The 21,372-nt window shown below is 43.6% G+C and overlaps 1 protein-coding gene and 1 pseudogene across 1 annotated transcript in view; one reads left to right on the top strand and one right to left on the bottom strand.

The window, feature by feature from the left end:
- Nucleotides 1-71: 71 nt before the first annotated feature.
- LOC103666683 lies at nucleotides 72-3,800 on the bottom strand (annotated as a pseudogene).
- Nucleotides 3,801-16,143: 12,343 nt separating this feature from the next.
- RERE (arginine-glutamic acid dipeptide repeats) overlaps nucleotides 16,144-21,372 on the top strand; it is a 409,222-nt gene continuing 403,993 nt past the window's right edge. The window contains exon 1 of the mRNA XM_040645735.1: nucleotides 16,144-16,260. The gene's annotated coding sequence lies outside the window, so the exon portion shown is untranslated. The remainder of the gene's footprint in view (nucleotides 16,261-21,372) is intronic.

The following is a 21,372-nucleotide window of genomic DNA, read 5'->3' as shown; positions in this document are numbered from 1 at the left end:
AAGGAATGTCTACTGGCAAAAAATTCCCTCAATTTTTGTTTAAAAAATTCTTTATCTGTCCTTGACTTTTGAAGGATAATGTCAGTGGGGAGCGTTCTAAGTTAGTGGGTTTTTTTTCCTTTCAACACTTTCAATACAACACTATAGCACTTCATCCTTTTTTTTTTTTCTGTGCTGTATGATCTTTAATTAAGTATAAAGACTTCCAATGACATCACCTAGAGACCATTTTACCCACTGCTCTGTTTGGCTGCCCTTCTCTTGCCTCTCTTCAGCAATGGTGGGGCGGATACCCTCACCACAGGGAAGAGAAATCCATGATTTGTTGCCTTTGCCAATAACAAAAATGCTGGAGAGCTGGTGGCAAAGCTGTTGCCACTGGCATCTTTCATGTGAACGACATCAAAAGAACCAGGGTGTCTCTCTCGGTTGGTGATCATGCCAAGTCTTCCCAGGTTAGCACCTCTGGTCACCATACACAGATTACCAGGGTCAAACTTGATGAAATGCGTCATCTTTCTAGTCTCCAAACCAATCTGAATGGGGTCATTCATCTTGACGAGGGCATCAGGATAGCGGATGGTGCGGGCGAGCATCATGGGTCACCAGATGAGGGATTCCTTTTGTTCTCACAAAGTTCCTTCTCACTTTGCACAACTTATAGTTGGCGTCCTCAGGTGTAATCTGACACACAGCCAAGTGACCCTTGGTGTCACAGATCAGACGGAAATCCTGCCCAGTCTTGTCAATGCTGACGACAGCCATAAAACCAACAGGGTAGTTTATATCAGGTGGGACCTTGCCATCAATCTCAATAAAATGTTCCATACAGATCTTCTTTACTTCATCTCCTGTGAGGGCGTACTTAAGTCTGGTCCTTAGGAAAATGATGAGAGGGAGACATTCTCTCAGCTTCTGGGGACCGGTAGTAGATGGACGAGGGGCAAACACACCGGTCAGTTTATCCAGCATCCAAGGCTTGGGAGCTGCTATAGGCTTCCGACGCTTCTTGGGAACACAAGCATGGCTGCACTAGGCATGAAAAGAGCTCCCTCCATCCTTTTCTTTCCTGCAGGGTTCCCAAACGGAAACTATATAATTCTTTCCTTGCTCCTCCACAGGTAAGTTATTTTCCTATGGCTTCTTTCAATTTTTTTTTTTTTTTGTCTAAGATTTTCTGTAGTTGGAATATGATATGCGTAGGTGTAGATTATGAGGTCTTGGTCCTTCAGTAAGTCTGTGCCTGTGGGCTGTGATTGACCAGGGCTTTTCAGCTTCCTTACCCCCTTAGGTCAGGCAGAAAGGTTCAAGGGGGCTACAGTTGGATATTTCCGTTCCCCTGAGTCCATGAGGCTCTGTGAAATCGCTTCTTTGGGGGGCAAGGCTTGTTAAAAGCAACAGAGTACTCGGGGTGTGTTCCAAAATGGCTCCTCTTTTCCTTCCCCTGCTGGAAGCATGAGGGGGGTTTTCTCTGGATCCTTACTGTAGAGTCTGGAAGGGCTCCTAGAGGGAACGCTCAGACGTACGAGGGGCCCCGTGGCGTTGCTAACTTTCAAACTTGTCCGCACTGAGCCTCCAGCAAGGTGTCAACCCCGGTACCTTCCCAGGTACTAATTCCTGGGGAGATTTCTGCTCAGATAAGTTGTGATTCTCTGTACCTACCTGTCTAGCTCTCCGAATTTTGGGTCAGCCGGGTTGCCCTGTGACCTCAGTTCTCCGATGGATCTAAGGTGAATCGTTGATTTTCAGTTTGTTCAGCTTTTTGCTTGTTGTGTGAACGAAAGCGACTTCTGGTCCCCTCGCATGCTGGACTGGAGATGGGAAGCCAGAACACAGTGAATGACTTCCTTTTAACCACTTTAGGGTGTTCCCTGGCATATGACAATTATGTAGCAAGTATCTTGCTGATGGAAATTTCAATTGTTTCCAACTCTTTTCCTATTATAAATAATGCTGTTATGAGCATCTTTTTCTATGTCTTTTTGGACACACATGGATGAGTTTCTCCCAGGTAAATACTGGGAAGTGAAATCGCCAAACTGTAATAATTCACATCTGTCTTGGACTTGACTACGGAGTGCCAGACTGCTCTCCAAAATGCTTGTACCCATGTGCACTCTGGAGCAGCAAAGATTTCCTCTCACGAAATCCTCATCAGGGCTTACTTACCATTGTCAGACTTGAACATTTTGTCATCTGATGGGTGTGAAACAATTATTTTGTGGGTTTTGTTTGTATTTTCCTGACCACTAGGGAGGTTCACTCATTGAAGCAAAAATTCCTGAGCCCCTATCTTGTGCAGATCCTGATGTGGGCTTGGCTTGTGGGGGCACCTCCATGAACAAAAACAGACAGAGCTCCTGCCTTCCCTGCCCTCATAGAAGTTTTTGTTCAGGCGTGTGTGTAGAGTGGGGTGAGGATTAGGAATAGAGAAGGGGCGGATTATGATTTTAAATAAACTGGTCAGGTAGGAGGTAAGGGGATTATCGTGCAGATAACTGAAGGAGAGCCACTCAGGCCAGGAACCTGGGAGAGAACAGGAGGCGGTGAGGTCCGAGAGGCGAGGGCAGGGACCGCCAATGCAGTTTCATAGGCCATCGTAAGGACTTTGCTTTTATGTATTTTTTTAAGATTTATTTTTTTTATTTGGGGGGGGCTCGAGCGGGGGGAGGGGCAAGAGAGAGGGAGACAAGCAGACTCCCTGCTGAGCGTGTAGCTTGATGTAGGTCTGGATCCTAGGATCCTGAGATCATGACGCGAGCTGAAACCAAGAGTTGGGCACCTAACCAGCTGAGCCACCCAGGCACCCCTAGGACTTTGCTTTTATTTTGAGCACTGCTGGGAGCCTATGGTGTTCAGGAGCTCACTGAGTATGTCCAGCTCCTGGCCCTCAGAACAAAGCACGATGACACTTTTCGGCTGTCTTAAGGATGTATTAGTCCATGTGACTAGCTCTGGCAGCCGAGTCTTGAGAATTCATTTTGGGAGCATTTAATTACCAGTGATAATCTTCTAGAGCTTTTTGCTCCTCTGCCATGGTGACCAGAAACATTCAAGATAGTGTTCTGAGCTGTAAGCCCAAAATCTCTGATCAGTGATGGTGATGACCAGCTCCCTGCTGCTGCCCGAGGTGGACGCGGCACATGAGAAAGAAACGATCACTATTTTAAATCACCGGGATGTTGGGGTTATTCGCCACCACAACGTAACCTAGGTCATCTCGACTGATACAGAGTCATTGTCAAGTTTTGAGCTGTGCGGCGGCATAATCTAACCTACACTTTTAAAGAATCACTGCTACCATATTGGAAAGAGACTACGTAGAGTGTTGGGCAGTTAAGAGGCTAAGGCCATAATCCAGGCAAGGGATGACAGCGACCTGGACTAGGACCGTAGCGGTGGAGGTGGTGAGAAGCACTCCGCTCATGCACGTTGTTTGAAGGCAGGGCCAACAGGATTTTTCTGATGGATTGAATGTGGATGTGAGAGACTCAAAGGTTTTAATCTGAGCAACTGGAAGGATGGGATTGCTACTGACAGATGGGGGAGACCTTGGGTGGGGCCGGTGTTTAGTTTTGGGTATGTTACATTTAAGATACCTTAGACATCCAAGTGGAGCTGTTGAGCTGGCTGTTGGCTACCTGAATCTGAGGTTCAGGAGGGAGGGCTGGGCTGCAGATGTACACTTGAGAGTGATCAGCAATTGGGTGGTCTTTGAAGCTATGGCAGTGAATGACATTAACAGGGGACTGAGTGTAGGTACAGAAAAGATCAATGACTGAGCCTGGGGGCTCCAACATTCGGAGGCTGGGGAGAAGAGAAGGAGTCATTGAAAGACACTGAGAAAGACTCACTTGTGAGGTGAGGGGAAAGCAGGAGGACGAAGTGTCCTAATGGCCCAGTAGAAAGAGCCTGTCAGGTAAGAGGTGGTCATCAGTTGTATCAAAAGCTCCCGATAGATCAAGAAAGTGGAAGACTGAGAACTGGCTCTTCTTTTTAGCAATGTGGAGCTCACTGGTGACGTCAGTAGGACAAGTTTTAGTGGAAAGGTTGAGTCAAAGTGAGATTAGAGTGGATCGAAAGAGAAGGGTAAAAAATTGGAGATAGCAAGTGTAGACCATTTTTTTGAAGATGTTTTGCTGCAAAAGGGAGTAAAAAATGGAGAAGTAGATCACAGGTAAAGTATAGTCAACAGAAGGCTCAAGGTCAGAGAAAAACATGTTATTTGTATTCCAATAGGAGTGATCCAGCAGATGGTAAAAAAAAATGATGTAGCAAAGAGAGGGGAGAAATGCTGAGTGATATTCATGAGTAATGGGAGGGAAAGGGGTCAAAGCGAAGGGCTAGGCTTCCAAAGGACGGTTGGTGATTCATCTGTAATAGCAGGCAAGAAGCCGGCAGGTGGGATTCAGATGCGGATAGATAGATGTGGGGAGTGAGCAGTCTGAGGACTTTCTCTGCGGATGACGTCAATATCCACGGTGACCTCGGAAAGAAGGGAGGGGATGTTGGAGGTTTGAGGAGAGAGGAATGGATATGAGATTACTGGCTGGAGCACTGGGGGAGAAACGAGCCTGGGTAAGTATGCTATGCTTGCCAAGGGCATGAAGAGTCCACTTGAGGTTTGTGGTCGTGAATTTAAAATGAAACCAGGCAGTGTGATGCCAGACGCATTTGGCTGGGCAGGTGCACGTGCCGAGCGGGCAGCATGTTGGAATTGTCACCAGGGCTGTGGTTTGGCTCAGGGAATATTAGGAAGTAAGGGGGCAAGCTGCTGAGGGTGTGTGCAAGGTAGGGGGTACAGTGCCTGAGCATGGGATGCAAACAGACACGGAGGAGAGAGAGGGCATCGAGGCACTGGGAATATGGTATTAGGACCAACTCAGATTTGTTTTAGGAAGACAAGAATCTGAATTCTTCGCCAACACAGATACACACCATTATGTATTTATGGTCTCATCCCATGTTCTCAGAAAATACTCAAAATTTAAACAATGCCTATAGCTTCTTTGTCTACTTCCTATTGGTCTCTTTTAATCTGCATTAACATTAATATAAACATTATAGGACAAAGAACTTACTTTAAATGAGATCGCAAAAATTGATTTGATAATGTTTCAGTGACTTTAAGTAGTTTCTTTTCTCAAAGTCCTACAACCAACTTCATTCCAAAGTTTTCAAAGATTTACACTTGACAATGGTCAGTGCCGAAGCTCAGATCTGCGAGGTACGCATAGTGGTTCTAAGTGAACTCAATCTTACATTGAGCTAAGCAGTGTCCACAGTCAACCCTGAGGGCTTTACGTGCATTCTGTAATCCCCACCACACCCCTTCGTCCTGATTCAACAAATACGCCTGTCCCTGTGAAGCTTACGTTCTAGCAGGCCCTAACAATAGGTCTCAATCCTCTTTACCAGTGACCGTGAGCACTGAATCCAAGGGCGTGTGGCTATCAACTTTCTCCTAAAATGCAATTAATAATAAACTCTCAATCAAATCACTGTTCTGGCGAAAAAGGCCACTGAGGCTTAGTAGTAATTTTTTGTTCTGCTATATTAATCTGCTAATTAATTAATTTAAGCAGCTTAAAGTGTTAAGGCAAAAGAAATGGGCAAGTCCAAACGCAGCGAGCATGGACGGTTTATACATGTCATCACTTTCGGTTCACAAAGGGGCGGGTCCCCCTGGAGTTGAGGATGCTCACCCCCAATGTGACTCTATTTAGAGACAGAACCTTTAACAGAAATGACAGAGGTAAAGGGAGGTCTCAAGGATGGGGGCCTCATCCAACAGGACTAGTGTCCTTATAAGAAGAGGAATCGACACCAGGGTTGTGCACACACAGAAAAGGCCATGTGAGGACCCAGAGAGAAGACAGCCATCTATAAGCCAAGGGGACAGATCTGAAAAGAAACCAGCCCTGCTGGCACCTTGATCTCAGATCTCCAGCCTCCAAGACTGTGGGAAAATAAGTTGCTGTTGTTAAGCCATCCAGTCTGTGGTATTTTGTATGTGAGCCCTAGCAAATCAATATAAGGACATTGTGTTAGCTAAAATGAGCCAGTCCCAAAAAGGCAAATACTGTTTGATTTCCCTTATATAAAGTTCCTAGAGTGGTCAGATTCATAGCAACAGAAAGTGAAATAGCAGTTGCCAGGGGCTGGGGGAGAGCAAGATGGCAAATTGTTGCTTAATGGCTACGGAGTTTCAATTTTGCAAGATTGCATCTTGCAGGTGGAGGTTGGTTGCACGACATTATGACTATACTGAAAACTACTGAGCTGTGCACTTAAAGACGATTAAGATGAAATTTTATGTTATGTGTGTTTGACCACAATTAACACACACACACACACACACACACACACACACACACACAAGAAGCTGTTAGAAGGATCATCTATGTGTATCGAAACTGCCAAGAATGAAGACAGGAGACTGCACAAAGGTTTGTGTTTACTGGACACAAAGATTCTTCTGCGGCTGATTGTTCTTATCCTTCCCCTACTTTTCTGTTGTGTTATTCGTCTTTCTTGAATAGATTTATAAACTTCTTTGATATGTTTTTATCACTAATCCTGCCACGGTTATGGGAATTTCAATCTTTTCCCCAGTATGTGATTTCCACTTATTTTTTTTTTCTTTAAGATTTTATTTATTTGAGATAGAGAGAGCAAGAGCAGGGGAGCAGAGGGAAAGGGAGAAGCAGGTCCCCTGCTGAGCAGGGAGCCCAATGCGGGGCTCGATCCCAGCACTCTGAGATCATGACCTGAGCCGAAGGCAGACCCTTAACTGACTGAGCCACCCAGGAGCCCCAATTTCCACTTATTTTAATGTAAACGATCATAAGTCTTTGATATTATTTTAGTCAAATATGTCTTTGTCCAGTTTGTGTTTTTTAGGTCTTGTTCAACAACTTCGCACTCATTTTATTCTAAACTTTGTGCAGTTTTGCAATACATCCTGAGTCTTTAACGCCTACTATTTGATTTCTGTATTGGGTTTGGTAGTGCATTTACATGAGTATATTATTAGGGGCCTCTAAAAGAAGTTTAAGATTTATTTTGTTCTATTTGAGAGAGAGAGCGAGAGAGCACGTGCATGAGTGCAAGAGGGAGGCGGGGGGGGGCGGACGGAGAGGAAGAGAGAGAATCTCAAGCAGACTCCATGCTGAGTGTGGAGCCCATCTCCCAACCCCAAGATCATGACCTGAGCCGAAATCAAGAGTCAGACGCCCAGCCAACTGTGCCACCCAGGGGGCCCTGAAGATTACTATTTCAATATGTATTGAAATACTTAATTGCTAAGGTCTGGTTTTACTCAGTTGTTAGTTTTTTTGACACAATCCATTCCAAAGGACACCATCCACGTTAGGCACCTCAAGGATGCTGCTAACACCACTGTTGAAAAGCAGGCTGCCGGGCCGGAGTTCCCGAGGAAGCAGCTCTGAGCCTCGGGGCTTTGCTGCACAGTACGAGGGACACCCTTCACCCCTTCCCTGCTACGTGCACCCACAGGGCTCCCGGGACCAGGACAGGGCTGGGCCTTCAAGGAATGAACTGGGCCAAGTAGGTTTGCCTGTCTCAGGAATTTTAAGTAGGAAACACTGAAGTCCTGAGGTGGTTGACAGAAGCAGCTGTAGCTGATAAGCCACCAGCTTCAGAAACCTAGAGAAGCCACAGGAGGCCACAGGGAAGCCACAGTCATGAAGGAGCTGAGATGGTGAGAAAGCAGACACTGTGAAGAGAAGGGAAGCTACACGGTGAAGGGTGAGGAGGCCGGCAGGCGGGAGGGAGGATGGGGGGCAGTGATAATGTCCTGGGGTCCTGACCTTTGTGTGGCCCCGCTTCTAGTCCCATAGCTCCTGAAGTCACTCAGTTCGGCTTTGCCTGGGCTCCCATCTCCTGTTAGTTGACATGCAGATTGAGTCTGTTTCTTACAATGCAGAGAACAGAGCTGAAATGCTCTTTATAAAAAATAGGCTTTTTCAGAGTAGTTTAAGGTTTGCAGTAAACTTGAGCAGGAAGTGTAGCGTTCCTATATACCCATACCCTTTCCCCCTACTCCAGTCTTCTTTTATTAACAACTTGCATTAGTGTAGTCCATTTGTTTAACTGATGAACCGATATCAATATATTATTTATTAACGAAAGTCCATAGTTTACAGTAGGGTTCGTTCACTTTGTGTTTTATAGATTCTGTGGGGTTTTAGCAAATGCACAATGGTATGAATCCACCCTTATGAAATCATACTGAATAGTTTCACTGCTCTAAAAATCCCCTGTATTCCACCTGTTCAGCCTTGTCTTTCCCCCATCCCTGGCAACTGATCTTTTTACTTTCTATTCTAGAATGTCTTTTCCAGACATAGTTTTGCCTTTTCCAGAATGCTGTATAGTTGAAAGCACACAGTAACCTTTTTCGGATTGGTTTCTTTCACTTAGTAATGCCTGTAGGGTTCCCCTATGCCTTTTTAGGGCTTGATAGCTTAGTTCTTTTTAGGGCTGAATAATATTCCACTGAATGGATGCAACATAGCTTGTTTATCCATTCACCTATTGAAGGATATTTTGGATGCTTTCATGTTAAAATGCTCTTTTTAAGATTAAAGAGAGTAATTATTCTGGAAGTTGGAGTATTAGAAGGAGATATTTGGGGTTCATATTTGAAATTAAGATATTTTCAGTTGGGGATTCTGAGTGGCTCAGTTGGTTAAGCATCTGCCTTCAGCTCAGGTCGTGATCTCAGGGTCCTGGGATCAAGCCCCACATTGGGCTCTCTGCTCAGTAGGGAGTCTGCTTCTCCCTCTCATTCTCCCTCTGTTCTTTCTCTCTCAAATAAAAACATAAAATCTAAAAAAAAAAAAAAAAGATGTCTTAAGTGTTGAATGAAAAGGAGGGAGGCATTGAGTCCCCCAGACATGTCCAACATAGACACTGAAGCTTGAATGGCAGAGGATGAATTTTGTTGTTTCCTCTGGTTTACAGAGTTTCTTGCCTGTTTGCTCTGTTTGTAAATATGCCTTAGATTGAAGAAATGCATTTTGGTGGCAAATAGCACCTGCTTCATCAATGTTTAAGATTAAATTCTGGGGGTACCTGGGTGGCTCAGTTGGTTGAGTGTCCGACTCTTGATTTCAGCTCAGGTCATGGTCTCCGGGTCGTAGGATCAGGCCCCGAGTCAGGCTCTGTGCCCAGCAAGGAGTCTGCTTGTTCCTCTCCCTATGCTCTTCCCCTCACTTGTGCTTTCTCTCTCAAGCAAATAAATAAAATATTTAAAAAAGATTAAACTCTGGATTCCCAAATAAAATGTTAGAATCTGAAATGTATTTCCTATGGAATCTCCCTTCTGAGGGCCCCTTTGTGATCAAGTCCAGTCTTCTTTGTTTACCAGTTAGACAAAATAGGGCTTGTGGATAATTTTTAACTCCCCATTACTCTGCCCTTATTCTCGCTAGAAAACTATATCTTTCCTCCAAGGTAAATCTAAGTAATTTACCAAAGATGCGGAGGAAATGTTTATCTTGAAATGCAGCTTCCCCCAGGGTGGAGTTCGCTGGCTCTCTGGCTCACTCGGTTAACAGTGGACAGCTGTTTATAACAGGAACTGTGGAATAGCACGTCTCAGTGCGATGGCGGGCAGACAAAGGAGGAGGACTGCGAACGATCAAACTTGGAATTGGGCCAGGACAATGAAAATCAGCATCTCCTCCCCTTAATTCTTTCACGAAGCCCTATGAGGCTCTTCAATGACCACATGTGGTCAGAAGTCAGATGTTGGGTTTAGATCTTATCCAGAAGACACCCGTTGCCCCCGGACAGCATGCTGTGGCATTGGCTGGCTAAGCATGACTCAGAGTAGAGCGTCATTCCACTGGATCTGATGCGGTTCAGTGGAGCAGGGTTTCCTTGAGATCTATCTATAGGTGTGCTGGGATACAGACCCGCTTCTACTTTGGTTGAAAGAAAATTCATCAGAGACTGGAGCTGAATGCACAACCTCACCTGCTCCACAGTCGCTCATGTCCACACAAAGGAAAGGGGCTATGAGTTTTGGAAAGCAGTTTCCCTCTTGTACACGTTTGCATGCGTGACACGTGCCTTCTGCAATAAGTACTGTAATCACCCATTTCTCCAGTTCAGTTCAGCGCAGGGATTTTCAAAGGCTCTATCAGGGGTTACTTACTTGGCCTGAGGGAAAAGCCTGGAGAGGGTGCAATTTCGATGTTCAACACATCATGAAGCACAACCCCGCTGTGGGTAAACCCAACTTGCGTGCTGAGCGTGCGCAGACATACCACGGTGTCGGCTCTGCTCTTGCTCAGCCTGAGAAAGTACAATGGGAGGTTGCTGAAGCTCGGACGGGCTGGCGTTTGCGCTGCAGACACTTGGAAGGCCATTTCAAAGAAAATGCCTAGAAACGAGCTTCAGTCTGTTACCAGGCTTGATAAAGCACCCCAGTTTTGCTGAAGGCATTTTAGAGGAAAATAATTTACTTGTTCTAAAGCTCGAGTACTTCTGGTGAATTATGAAGGCTAGTTACCAGCCATATGTTCAAAGAACGTGAATTCTTCTTTTTTAATTATAAAAATTATACATGCTTGATACGAAGAGAAAAAAATCAAACAGAACAGAGTAGAATGAAACCAAAAGTCTGTCTCCTGTTCCCTCCTTATTCTTCATTCCATGCCCGCTGGACTCACTCGAAATGTTTTCTGGTGAATATGTTTTTAGACATCTTTGAAGCATATACAAATTTTGTCCTTATAAAATACAAATAGGGGCCGACTGGCTGGTTCAGGGGGTAGAGCATGTGACTCTTGATCTGGGGGTTTTAAGTTTGAGCCCCATGTTGGGTGTAGGGCCTACTTAACAAAAATACATAAAATTATACTCTGCCTAATTGTTCTGTGACTTGCTCTTTTCATTTAACTCTGAATCCTGATTATCATTCTATATCAATTCAGATTTACCTAATCCTTTTTGAAAGCTATAAAGTATTCCATTGTATGTTTGTACTATATTTAAACAGTCTTTGTTGGTGGATGTTGGCGTTTTTTCCGGGTTTTCACTATTATAAATAATGTTGCAATTATATATGTGTTTGTATATATTTTTGTACATTTATGCAAGATTATTTGTAGAATGGCTTTCTAGAAGTGGAATTTCTGGGTCAAAGGGTATGGATATTTGACCTTTCCATAGGTGGTTGCCAAATTGTGTTCTAAAAGAGGGACTGATTACATTTTTACAAACAGTGCATCAGAGTACTTGTTTTCCCACATCCTCATCAATACTGGGTATTATGAAGTTAAAAATTTCCCCTAATCTGAGAGATGATTTTAATTTGCATTTATTTTATTATGATTGAATCATGTTTATTGAACATATTTCTCTGTGAATTTTTCGTTCATATTTTTTTCCATTTTTCTGATTTAAAAAAAAAATAAATCTGTAAGAGCTCTTTGTATTAAAGAAATTAGTACTTTAGGGGTGCCTGGGTGGCTCAGTCAGTTAGCACCTGCCTAAGGCTCAGATCATGATCCTGGAGTCCTGAGTTTCCTGCTCAGCGGAAAATCTGCTTCTCCCTCTCCCCCTCACCCTGCTCTTGTGCTCTCTCTCACTCTCTCTCTCAAATAAACAAATAAAATATATAAAATAAAAAATATAAAATAATAAAATAAAAAAGATTTTATTTTTTTAAAGATTTTATTTATTTATTTGAGAGACAGAGAGAGAGAGAGAGCGCCAGAGAGTGCAAGTAGGTATAGTGGCAGGCAGAGGGAAAGGAGAAGCAGGGATCCCAGGACCTGGGATCATGACCTGAGCCAAAGGCAGACGCCCAACAGACTGAGCCACCCGCGCACCCTAATAAATAAAATCTTTAAAAAAAATAAAATCTTTAAAGAAAAAAGGAAGTTAGTACTTTATTATAGGTGTTGTTTATTTCTTGCATTGTTGTGGGTTTTTTTGTGCTTTATAGAAATGTAAAATATGCATACATAAAATTTATTGGTGTTTTTCCTTTATGGTTTCTGGGTTTCCTGTCATGCTTAGAAAAACTTCTTCAATCCATGATTTGAAAAAAATTCTGGTATTCCTCTAATCACTTTCATGATTTCATTAAAATAATCATAAAATATCTGACATATACAAAAGAATAAACATAACCTATATGTGGGTTACAGAGGACAGTAATAAAATAAACTCCTAAACTCACCCTAACAAATAGTGGTTCAATGGGTCTTACAGAATCCTGTAGACCACGGTGAGGTTTCTGTAATTTTAAAAAAGATTTGTTTATTTATTTGAGAGAGAGAAAGAGACAGCTGGGAGATGGGAAGAGGAGAGGGAAAGGAAGAGAGAATCTCAGACTCCCTGCTGAGTGTGAAGCTCAATGAGGGTTTGATCTCATCACACTGAGACCATGAAATCAAGAGCTGGATGCTTAACTGACGGAGCCACCCAGGCACCCCACTGCCTTTTTTTTTTTTTTTTAAGTTATCTCTACACCCAACATGGGACTTGAACTCATGACCTTGAGATCAAGAGTTGCATGCTCTACCAACTGAGCCAGCCAGGGGTCCTTCAGTGGTTTCATTTTTTACATTTAAAAAATATCCATCTAGGGGCGCCTGGGTGGCTCAGTCGTTAAGTGTCTGCCTTCGGCTCAGGTCATGACCCCAGGGTCCTGGGATAGAGCCCTGCGTGGGCTCCCTGCTCGGCGGGAAGCCTGCTTCTCCCTCTCCCACTCCCCCTGTTTGTGTTTCCTCTCTCGCTGTCTCTCTCTGTCAAATAAATAAAGTCTTTAAAAAAATCCACCTATAATTTTGGGGGGGAGGGATTTAGAATAAAATAAATCTAGTTAAATAATTTTTTTCTTGAAGATTTATTTATTTGAGAGAGTGTGTGAGAGAGAGAGGGAGAAAGCAGGAGGAGGGGCACAGGGAGAGGGAGAAAGAGAATCTTAAGCAGGTTGCACTTCCAGTGCAGAGCTTGATCTCACAACCCTGAGAGCACGACCTGAGCTGAAATCAAGTATCGGACAACTAATCACCCAGGTGTCCCTAAAGAATTTTTTTTCCTGCATTTTTTCCCCTATATAGTTATCTGGTAGTCCCAACATCATTTATTAAAAAATTCCTCTTTCTCCTGCTTCTTTTAGATAGCGGTACTATGTCCCTGATGTGACCTCTGTATACAAAATGAAATCACTTCTACCTGTAGTAAGACACATAAAATAATTAACAAAAGTCCTTCTTGATATTTTCAAATTCGATAACCAAAGTAATCCCCATTTTCTAAAGCTTGCTGAAAAGAGAATAAGGAAATTCTTTCTAATTTCATAGTGGGGAAAAAAACCCACTAGATATTTGACCTCTTTCACCTTGACCAAGTTATTTAACTTCTCCAAGGCCCAGTTTCTTGACCTTTATGATGGAGATAATGATATACCTCATGGGCTGTTGTCAGGACTAAGTGGACCAAGGAATATAACACGCTTCGCATGCACTTGGGATGTGGTAAGCTTTCAGTCAATGGTTTAATAGTTGTCTTTATTAAGACATATTGTTATTACATTACCAGCCTCTCAGGAAGGCCGTTCTCTCCAGCTTTATGGCTGGGCCACAATTCTTGCATGGGATTGTTGTAGTTAAAGAGATCTAGTTTGCTAATTTTATGGCACAATACAATAATATTATGCTTTGTAACAATGGGAAATCTTGAGACTTCTAAATCTACATTTTATTTTGAAGTAGGCTCTACGTGCCCCACGTGGGGCTTGAACTCCGGACTGGGAGATCAAGAGTCACATGCTCTTCCAACAGAGTCAGCCAGGCACCCTTTAATCTACTTTTTTTTTTTTTTTTTTTTTTTTTTTTTAGAGAGGGAGGGGAGGAGGCTTAGAAGGAGAGGGAGAGAGGGAATCTCAAGCAGACCGTCTGCTGAGTGCAAAGCCCGTTGTGCAGGTCGATCCCACAACTCTGAGATCATGACCGGAGCTGAAATCAAAAGCCAGATGCTCAACCAACTGAGCTGGCCAAGCACCCCAAATCTATATTTTTATAGATAAATGAATGTGATGGCAAGCCCTAATACTAGAATAAGTGTAGTTTGCTGATCTTGAGAGCCTTTCTCCTCCCTGCTCACTGGTAGTGTAGGATCCACAGGCACCTACTGAAAAACTGTTGTCCATTTGCCCACCATAGGGCTGAACCTTTATTAGAAAGACTGTTCTTGTAAGTGTAGATTGTGATGGACACTGAAGCCATCTAATACACTTTACTCCTCATTATTTCCAAACTGATGTTGAATAGTTCCATCATACCTAGGATGTCCAGAGCCGTTTACTGAATTTATTATGTTGTAAAATTCAGTTCTCACATTATTAGATATATAATGAGGTATTAACTACTTTTCCCATTTCATAGCTGAAGGAGTTGCAGCAAGGGAGGGTTTTTCTTGCTAAAAGTTACTCAGAAAGGTAATGGCAAGGACCCATTTTTTTTTAGATCTCTTGGGTCATAGTCCAATGATATCTGCTAGTCCAAATTATTCTTAAAAGAAACTGCTGGATGTGGAAATTATAATCTGAATAGATATTCCAAAGAGAAAATTATCACTTTATTTGAACTAGATGAGTGAATTATTTTGCGCTGTGTTCTATCCCTTAATTATTCTATTATATACAGATCTGAACTCCTTCAGGGAGAGTGTATGGTGTAAGGACACCAATAAGCATTTACAGTATATTAACAAACCAACAATAGGTTGATGATTCGCCCTGGATTCATGCCAGGGTGTGTGAAAGAACTCAATAAACATGATATGCATTTCAAAAACTGCTAGTCATAATTAAAATTTCCAAACCCCTCATTCCTATAAATTATATTAAATAGAATATGAGCATTTGGCCTGCCCCTCACTCCCCTTACAGCACCGTCGACCCTGTGATTACCAGCCTTTTGGGAAGTGGGACAGAATACTAGGTTTCTCAAAGGAAAAGGGTGATATTTGGATTTTTAAAAAAGACTTTATTTTTCAAACTTACGGCATAGAGTTGTGCGCACTGCTCTCTCCCTAACATTCCTTCTGCGACTGGGGTTCTAGTCCCTTCTTTATTCCTTGATGAGACTTTCCAGGCTTTTCCTCTTTATTATATTCTTTTCAAACACGCAGCGCGACCTGCGAATTTCGTTTTTCTCTTTCTTAATCTTCCGCTATAGACTTGTTTTGAAAACGTTCATTCTCATCAGAATTTCGAGAGTCCTTAAGCGAATCGTTGGCACCCACTCCGTGTCCCCCCTCCCAGGAATATGAGTCCGCGTCTGAAGTGGTTGAAAAGGCAAATTGTGACCCTGGTAATAGCAAGAGCAGCGGGACTCGGGCCAATCGCGCCCGTGGGACCAGACCGCAGAGCGCCGCCACCCCGGCTCCGCACAAAGACGCGCCCCGGTGGGGGGCCCAGCCCACCGCCCGCCGCCGCCCGGAGCGCGCGCTAGAGCCCGGACCGCGGCGTCGGCACAACCCGGCCGCTCCCCTCCTTCTCTCCTGCTCTTTTTATTAGAAAGAAAAAAAAGAGAGAGGGACAGAGAGAGAATGAGAGAGCGCAAGAAGTCCCGCCCCTCCGCCCGCCCTCCGCCTCCCATTGGCCCAACTTCCGCGCGCGTCACCACGGGAGGCGCCAATGACGAGGCGCGATACTGCGAGGTGGGCCGGACCCGAGCGCGGAGTGGGCGGTGGGTCGGTGCAGCAGCCCCGCCGCGGCTCGGCCACCATCGCCGAGGCGCCGCTGCTCCCACAGACGCTCGCGAGCCGCCCCCCGCGCTCCCAGCCTCCTCTTCCTCCCGCACGCCCGAGACGCTCGCCTGCCTTGGGTCTCGCCCCCGCCTCCGCCTGCCCCGTGCTCTCCCCTCGCTCGCCTCCCACATTGTCTCTGCCTCATTTTCTTTCCTAGTTGAGGAAAAAAAAATCACCATCATCCTCAGGGAGCCCCTCGCCCTCAGAAAAACAAAACCAGACATGATCCTGGGCTCCCGCTCCTGAAGGACTGGCCGAGCGAGGAGCAGGGAGCTAGTGGAGACCGCCCCAGAGGTCACGGGAGGGAAGCCCCCGCAGCCCCCGGCCCTGTCCCCGCGGCCGGCCCCTCCTCGGCCCGAGCCCGGCGGTCCCCAGCCCCGCGGGCCTCCCGCCCCGTCCCCCACTTTCCCGGAGCCGGACGAACACACCTCCATTGATGGTGTAGCGCATTCGGGGAAGGTAAGTCTCCAACTTGCCGGCGCGTGGCAGCTGCCTTCTCTCCCGGCCCCTAGTCTTGGGCACGGGCGTGGGGCGGCAGGGGGTCGGCGTGGACTCCTCGGTCAGCCGGGAGCCAGGAAGGGGAGGCCGGCGTGAGAGCCGCGCGCCTCCGCGGGGGACGGGAATAAAGGGCCGGGGACTTCTTCGGCCCTGCCCGGGCCAGGTAACTGTCCCACTCGCCTTTCGACTCCTGTTCTTTCTTTGCTGCTTATTCATGCTCTTGTTTGACTTGTCTGAGGTTAAACTGTTTCATGTGACTAAATTATTGGTTGAACTGGGGGTTGGGGTTGGGGGGGAAGGAAAAGGAAGTCAGGGACCCAAACTGTAAATTTCTTGAATGTTTGTGGATTTGGGGGTCTTGGGGGAGGACTTTTATTAAAGTATTATTTTCACATTAAGGAAAGATTCCTTCTTTGTGTTCTACATCTCCAGTTCTCTGCTCTGTGTGATCACTAAATTATGAAACCCCAAATCACTTGCAGCAGAATAAAATTCTTACTACCATGTTTGAGTTCTGCTCTCTGAAAGAGAGTGGCTTCTAGTTTTATTTATTTATTTTTTAAGGTTTTGGAAAGAAGAGAGGTAGTGTTACATAGATTGTGTGTGTGTGTGTGTGTGTGTGTGTGTGTGTGTGTGTTGGGAGGGGGAAAGTATTGCAGGTTTCCTTTGAAACTGGTTGCTTGAGAAGTTGTTGAAAGGAAAACAAAATGATTCATTGTTGAATTGTCATTTTCCTGTGCCTCTTTTCCAAGGTTTGCTTACAATTTTTCTGGATTACAGACTTCAAACATTGATTTAAGCAAAATGTGTCCTTGAGAAACTGGGTGCTTTAAATGTTTCAGTATGTGTTGCTATTTTAAGGGACATTTAGAAAGTAGTTTTGTATGAATCCTGAAATAGCTTTCCCCAAAGCAAATTTTTTAAACACAAAAAAGATAACTAGTAAAAGGGAAACTTGGTGAATTACAAAACAAACATTTTGATGTGACACAAATTAATGCATCCTATGTTTAGATATGAAACAGTTTTGGTAATTGCTTTCCATTTAAAGAGAGACCTTTTTGTCTGATGTACACTGGTTTCTTTAGTCTCAGTCTGTTGGGGGAGGGGAGAGAGGATGGATCTATACAATAATAAAATCATCTTTGGGTAGCTATTTCCTTCCATGGATTTGCTTGCTGAGTTAATTCCACTGTAAATTATAAACCAGTTTTGATTTTGATGGCCTGGATGGAAAGCTGGCTTCCAGCTCTCCCTGTTGTTGTTGAGGTCGAAGGGAAAAGAGACAGAGGCAGGCAGACACACACACACACACACACACACACACACACAATACCAGGCTGAGGGCTCATTGTTCTTCCATACACACATTCATTCTCTCTCTCCCATATTTGGGACTAGGTTTGCACAGATAAACACAGCTCTTTTTTGGGAGAGAGGAGAGAAGATGGGGGAAGGGTGGACGCTTTTCTTTTTCAGCTTTCTTTCACCCATCTCATGTCTGGCCTTCTTTTTGCAACCTTCTAAGAGGCAGAAGAGTATATCGGAAACTAAAGGACACTCAAAAACATGTTCAGAGACTCCTCTTCTCCACCTCCCTTCTTTCCTTTGCAGCCCTAGTTTCTGCTGCCCTTTCTTTTTTGTGTATGTAAAGATAAAATCCCTCTTTATGTGTCGTGGCCTTATAGTTAGCTTTCCTATTCCTCATTGCCCCTGACTTTGTTGGGGACCGTGATTTGTTCAGTTGACTCTTATTGTAGTGAATGTGACCAGGGTCTTTTCTAGGTAGAAGTAGATTGTCTCAATTAAGATGATAAAAATCGTATTTGAGGTTAATATTTAGCAAAGAGTGTCTGTGTGTTTTGACATTTTAGTGGTCTGATGGTTGATACTCCAGTATGCTGGCTATTGAGATGTCATTTTTTGTTTTGTTTTGTAAGTAGGGGTTCTAAAGAAAGATCTGGTTTTCTCTTTTGGGGGCTGGTGTAGAGGCTACTTGAATACTGGACAGGGAATAGGCTGACAGAGTCCACCTGGGTTAAACCCAGCTCTGGGCCAAGGATGGAGATTGGTGTGAATACTGTGGGTTGCAGAATAGCACCTTCTACTGGTTAATTGCTTTGAGGGATCCTGATGAAGAGGATGGGGGAGGGGATTAACGGCTGCGGCCTAATGATTTTCTTTTGAACGCAGTTGTAGTGCCTTCCTGCAAATGCCACTTCCCTGAGCTGCTAATGCAGATGTCCTTTGACTGGCACGGATGCATCGAGGCTTTTTACATTACTGGCTGTGTCTTGATATTAATTTGTTCTATTACCAGAAGTATTTACACATAGTGACTTCCAAAGACTCTTTTGAATTGATACTCTTCTTTTATGAGAAACATAGTTTGTCTTGAAATACTAAACAAAATAAAGGGATTTATTTGTGTTCTTGGTGTTGGAAACCGTATATACACTAGCAGTCTTTAAAAAGTTTTCAGTATCATTAGTAAAAAGTCAAATAGACCTACCCTATAGAAAAGAAAAATCCTAGCCCTGAACCCAAGGGTTTTCTTCTGGGATTTCATGGGGGTGGGGGGAGGTGGGGGGGGAAGGAACTCACTAAAATCAGTAATTTTGCAGCTGTTAGTAGTGTTGTGTTGCAGTAGTGTTGTTTTCAATTGTCATGTAAACAAATGAAATTAAGTCTGATAGGACGACTTATTCTATGGATTAGATTAAAAAAAAACACAGAGGCAAGAGAAAATGTGAAATGAATGTGTACACAGATTGACACAGAAGGCCAAATTCCTGCTCAAAGACTTCTAATCCAAAGTGTAGTTTCAGAGATAATCTTTGATAAATGCCTGGAAGGTTTTTTATCACACATTCTACCCCATCTCTATTGTTTTAATGGAGTGAACTGTTGGAGAGGTTTGCAGAGGCAAGGGGGACTCAGCATAGAATAAACACCTTCTGTTTCAGACTGCCTACTCTAAGGAATGTGATTTGTGATTCACTTTGCTTTCCCAAAACTTGGAGTGTAACCCCTAAAGTTGTGTACCTTTACAATGAAATGCGAACAGTTAAAATGTATTATTTATTCAGTAGGAATAGAGTCTAGGAATTTCAGTCCAGTATATTCTCTGCCAGTGTTTTGTTGCAAGGTAACTAGAGTAACTGAGAACCGGTTCACAACAAAAAAAGGTAATCCAAATCAAGAAATAAATGTACCAGTTAGTTTTTCAACTTTCACTGAGTGGTCAGCAAAAGGTTTTTAAAAAGTAGGACAGAGTCACTGTCAGGTCCTGCAACAATTATATGTACTGTTGAACAAAAATGTGCCAGGTGCTGTAAACACACACACACACACACACACACACACACACACACAAGAATATGACCTGTGCCCTTTTAAAACCAGTGTATGTTGAATATTATTCTGGATTTAGTAAGTACCCATTACTTTTAAAATTAGTTTTGAATCTTTAACATCTTGTTCAAATCCCAGTAATCAAAAAAACATTTAAGTAGTAAAATAAGTTGTATATACTGAGTTCTTCTGGGAATTCTGTGCTTTCTGACTAACTGCTTTTGGCAGCTTGTTTTGCAGTAGATTTAAAGGTTAAGATAGCAGAAAATTCAGATGTTTAGAGTCATTAGTGTAACATAGCTGTGAACTTCATTACACACACACACAAACCCCGAAACAATACACTTATTGTTTTACATAATCACTCTGATAACACTGTGCTCTAGCTGGTCATAGTTTTTCAACAACTAGGAATTCCTCTTGAATCATGTTTAAGTGATTGTTAGTAGTAGTATCTTCGTAGTTATTCCAAATTTGTAGCTTGGCTTGTCCTGTTTTTTTTTTTTTAAAGATTTTATTTATTTATTTGACAGAGATAGGGACAGCCAGTGACAGAGGGAACACAATCAGGGGGAGTGGGAGAGGAAGAAGCAGGCTCATAGCGGAGGAGCCTGATGTGGGGCTCGATCCCAGAACGCCGGGATCACGCCCTGAGCCGAAGGCAGACGCCCAACCGCTGTGCCACCCAGGCGCCCAGGCTTGTCCTGTTTTAAGTGTGATTTTGGTGAGCCTGTTGGCTTGTGCTTGGTTTCTTTCTTTCTTTTTTTTTTTTTAAAGATTTTATTTATTTATTTGACAGAGACAGCGAGAGAGGGAACACAAACACGGGGAGTGTGAGAGGGAGAAGCAGGCTTCCTGCCAAGCAGGGAGCCCGATGTGGGGCTTGATCCCAGGACCCTGGGATCATGACCTGAGCCGAAGGCAGACGCCTAATGGCTGAGCCACCCAGGCACCCCTGGGCTTGGTTTCTTGTCTAACAGTTCTGATGTTTTTTAAAATAATGAGGAAAAATGAACACTTATTTGTTAAAAAATGGTTAAGATTGCTTAAGCCATTTTAATGAATATTTGACTACAAATAACTCAAACATGCTCAAATCCTAAATATATTTACTAGAATGAGGTTTTGGTTGGAATTGTGATTTGTATAATTAACTTGTTCGTGTGCCAAGTAATGTAAGATATGCCATGTGTCTGTATTTTAGGTACCTAGGTCAGATAGGACTGCTAATATAAGAGGTTTTTTTGGCAAAGTGACCTGTTTGTGTCAGTGTAAAATTGTTTGCATTTGGTAAAACTTGCCAGTGTATCAGCAACCATAAGCAATATGTTTAATTGTGAAATATTTCCTTATATGGTTACGTTACAAAATGATATGACCTCTAATTCATAGACCACTTGGTATTTGAGGAATCCTCACAGCCTATTTGTCCTGGGCTTTTGCATCAGAAGTTGAAGTTACAGGCCATGCCCTAATTTAAAACAAGTTATACATATGATTTGTAAAGGTTTGGTTAGGCTTATTTGGTTGCAAGGAACAGAAAGTCTTCAAGTCATTTCACATATTGGAGAAAAGAGGAACAGAAATGGAACCTAGAGAGGCCTCACAGAACAAGAACCCCAGGTTCTGACGGGCCTCATGGATGCTGGAATACTGTTTGGGATAAGGATCCTGCTCAGCTATAGTGACTGGATTACCTTGTTGCCTCCTCAGCAGGAA

Source organism: Ursus maritimus, unplaced genomic scaffold, assembly GCF_017311325.1.
Source record: "Ursus maritimus isolate PB19 unplaced genomic scaffold, ASM1731132v1 scaffold_32, whole genome shotgun sequence".
NCBI lineage: Eukaryota > Metazoa > Chordata > Mammalia > Carnivora > Ursidae > Ursus > Ursus maritimus.
The sequence above is the reverse complement of the archived record's forward strand: the minus strand, read 5'-3'. Positions and strand labels throughout refer to the sequence as shown.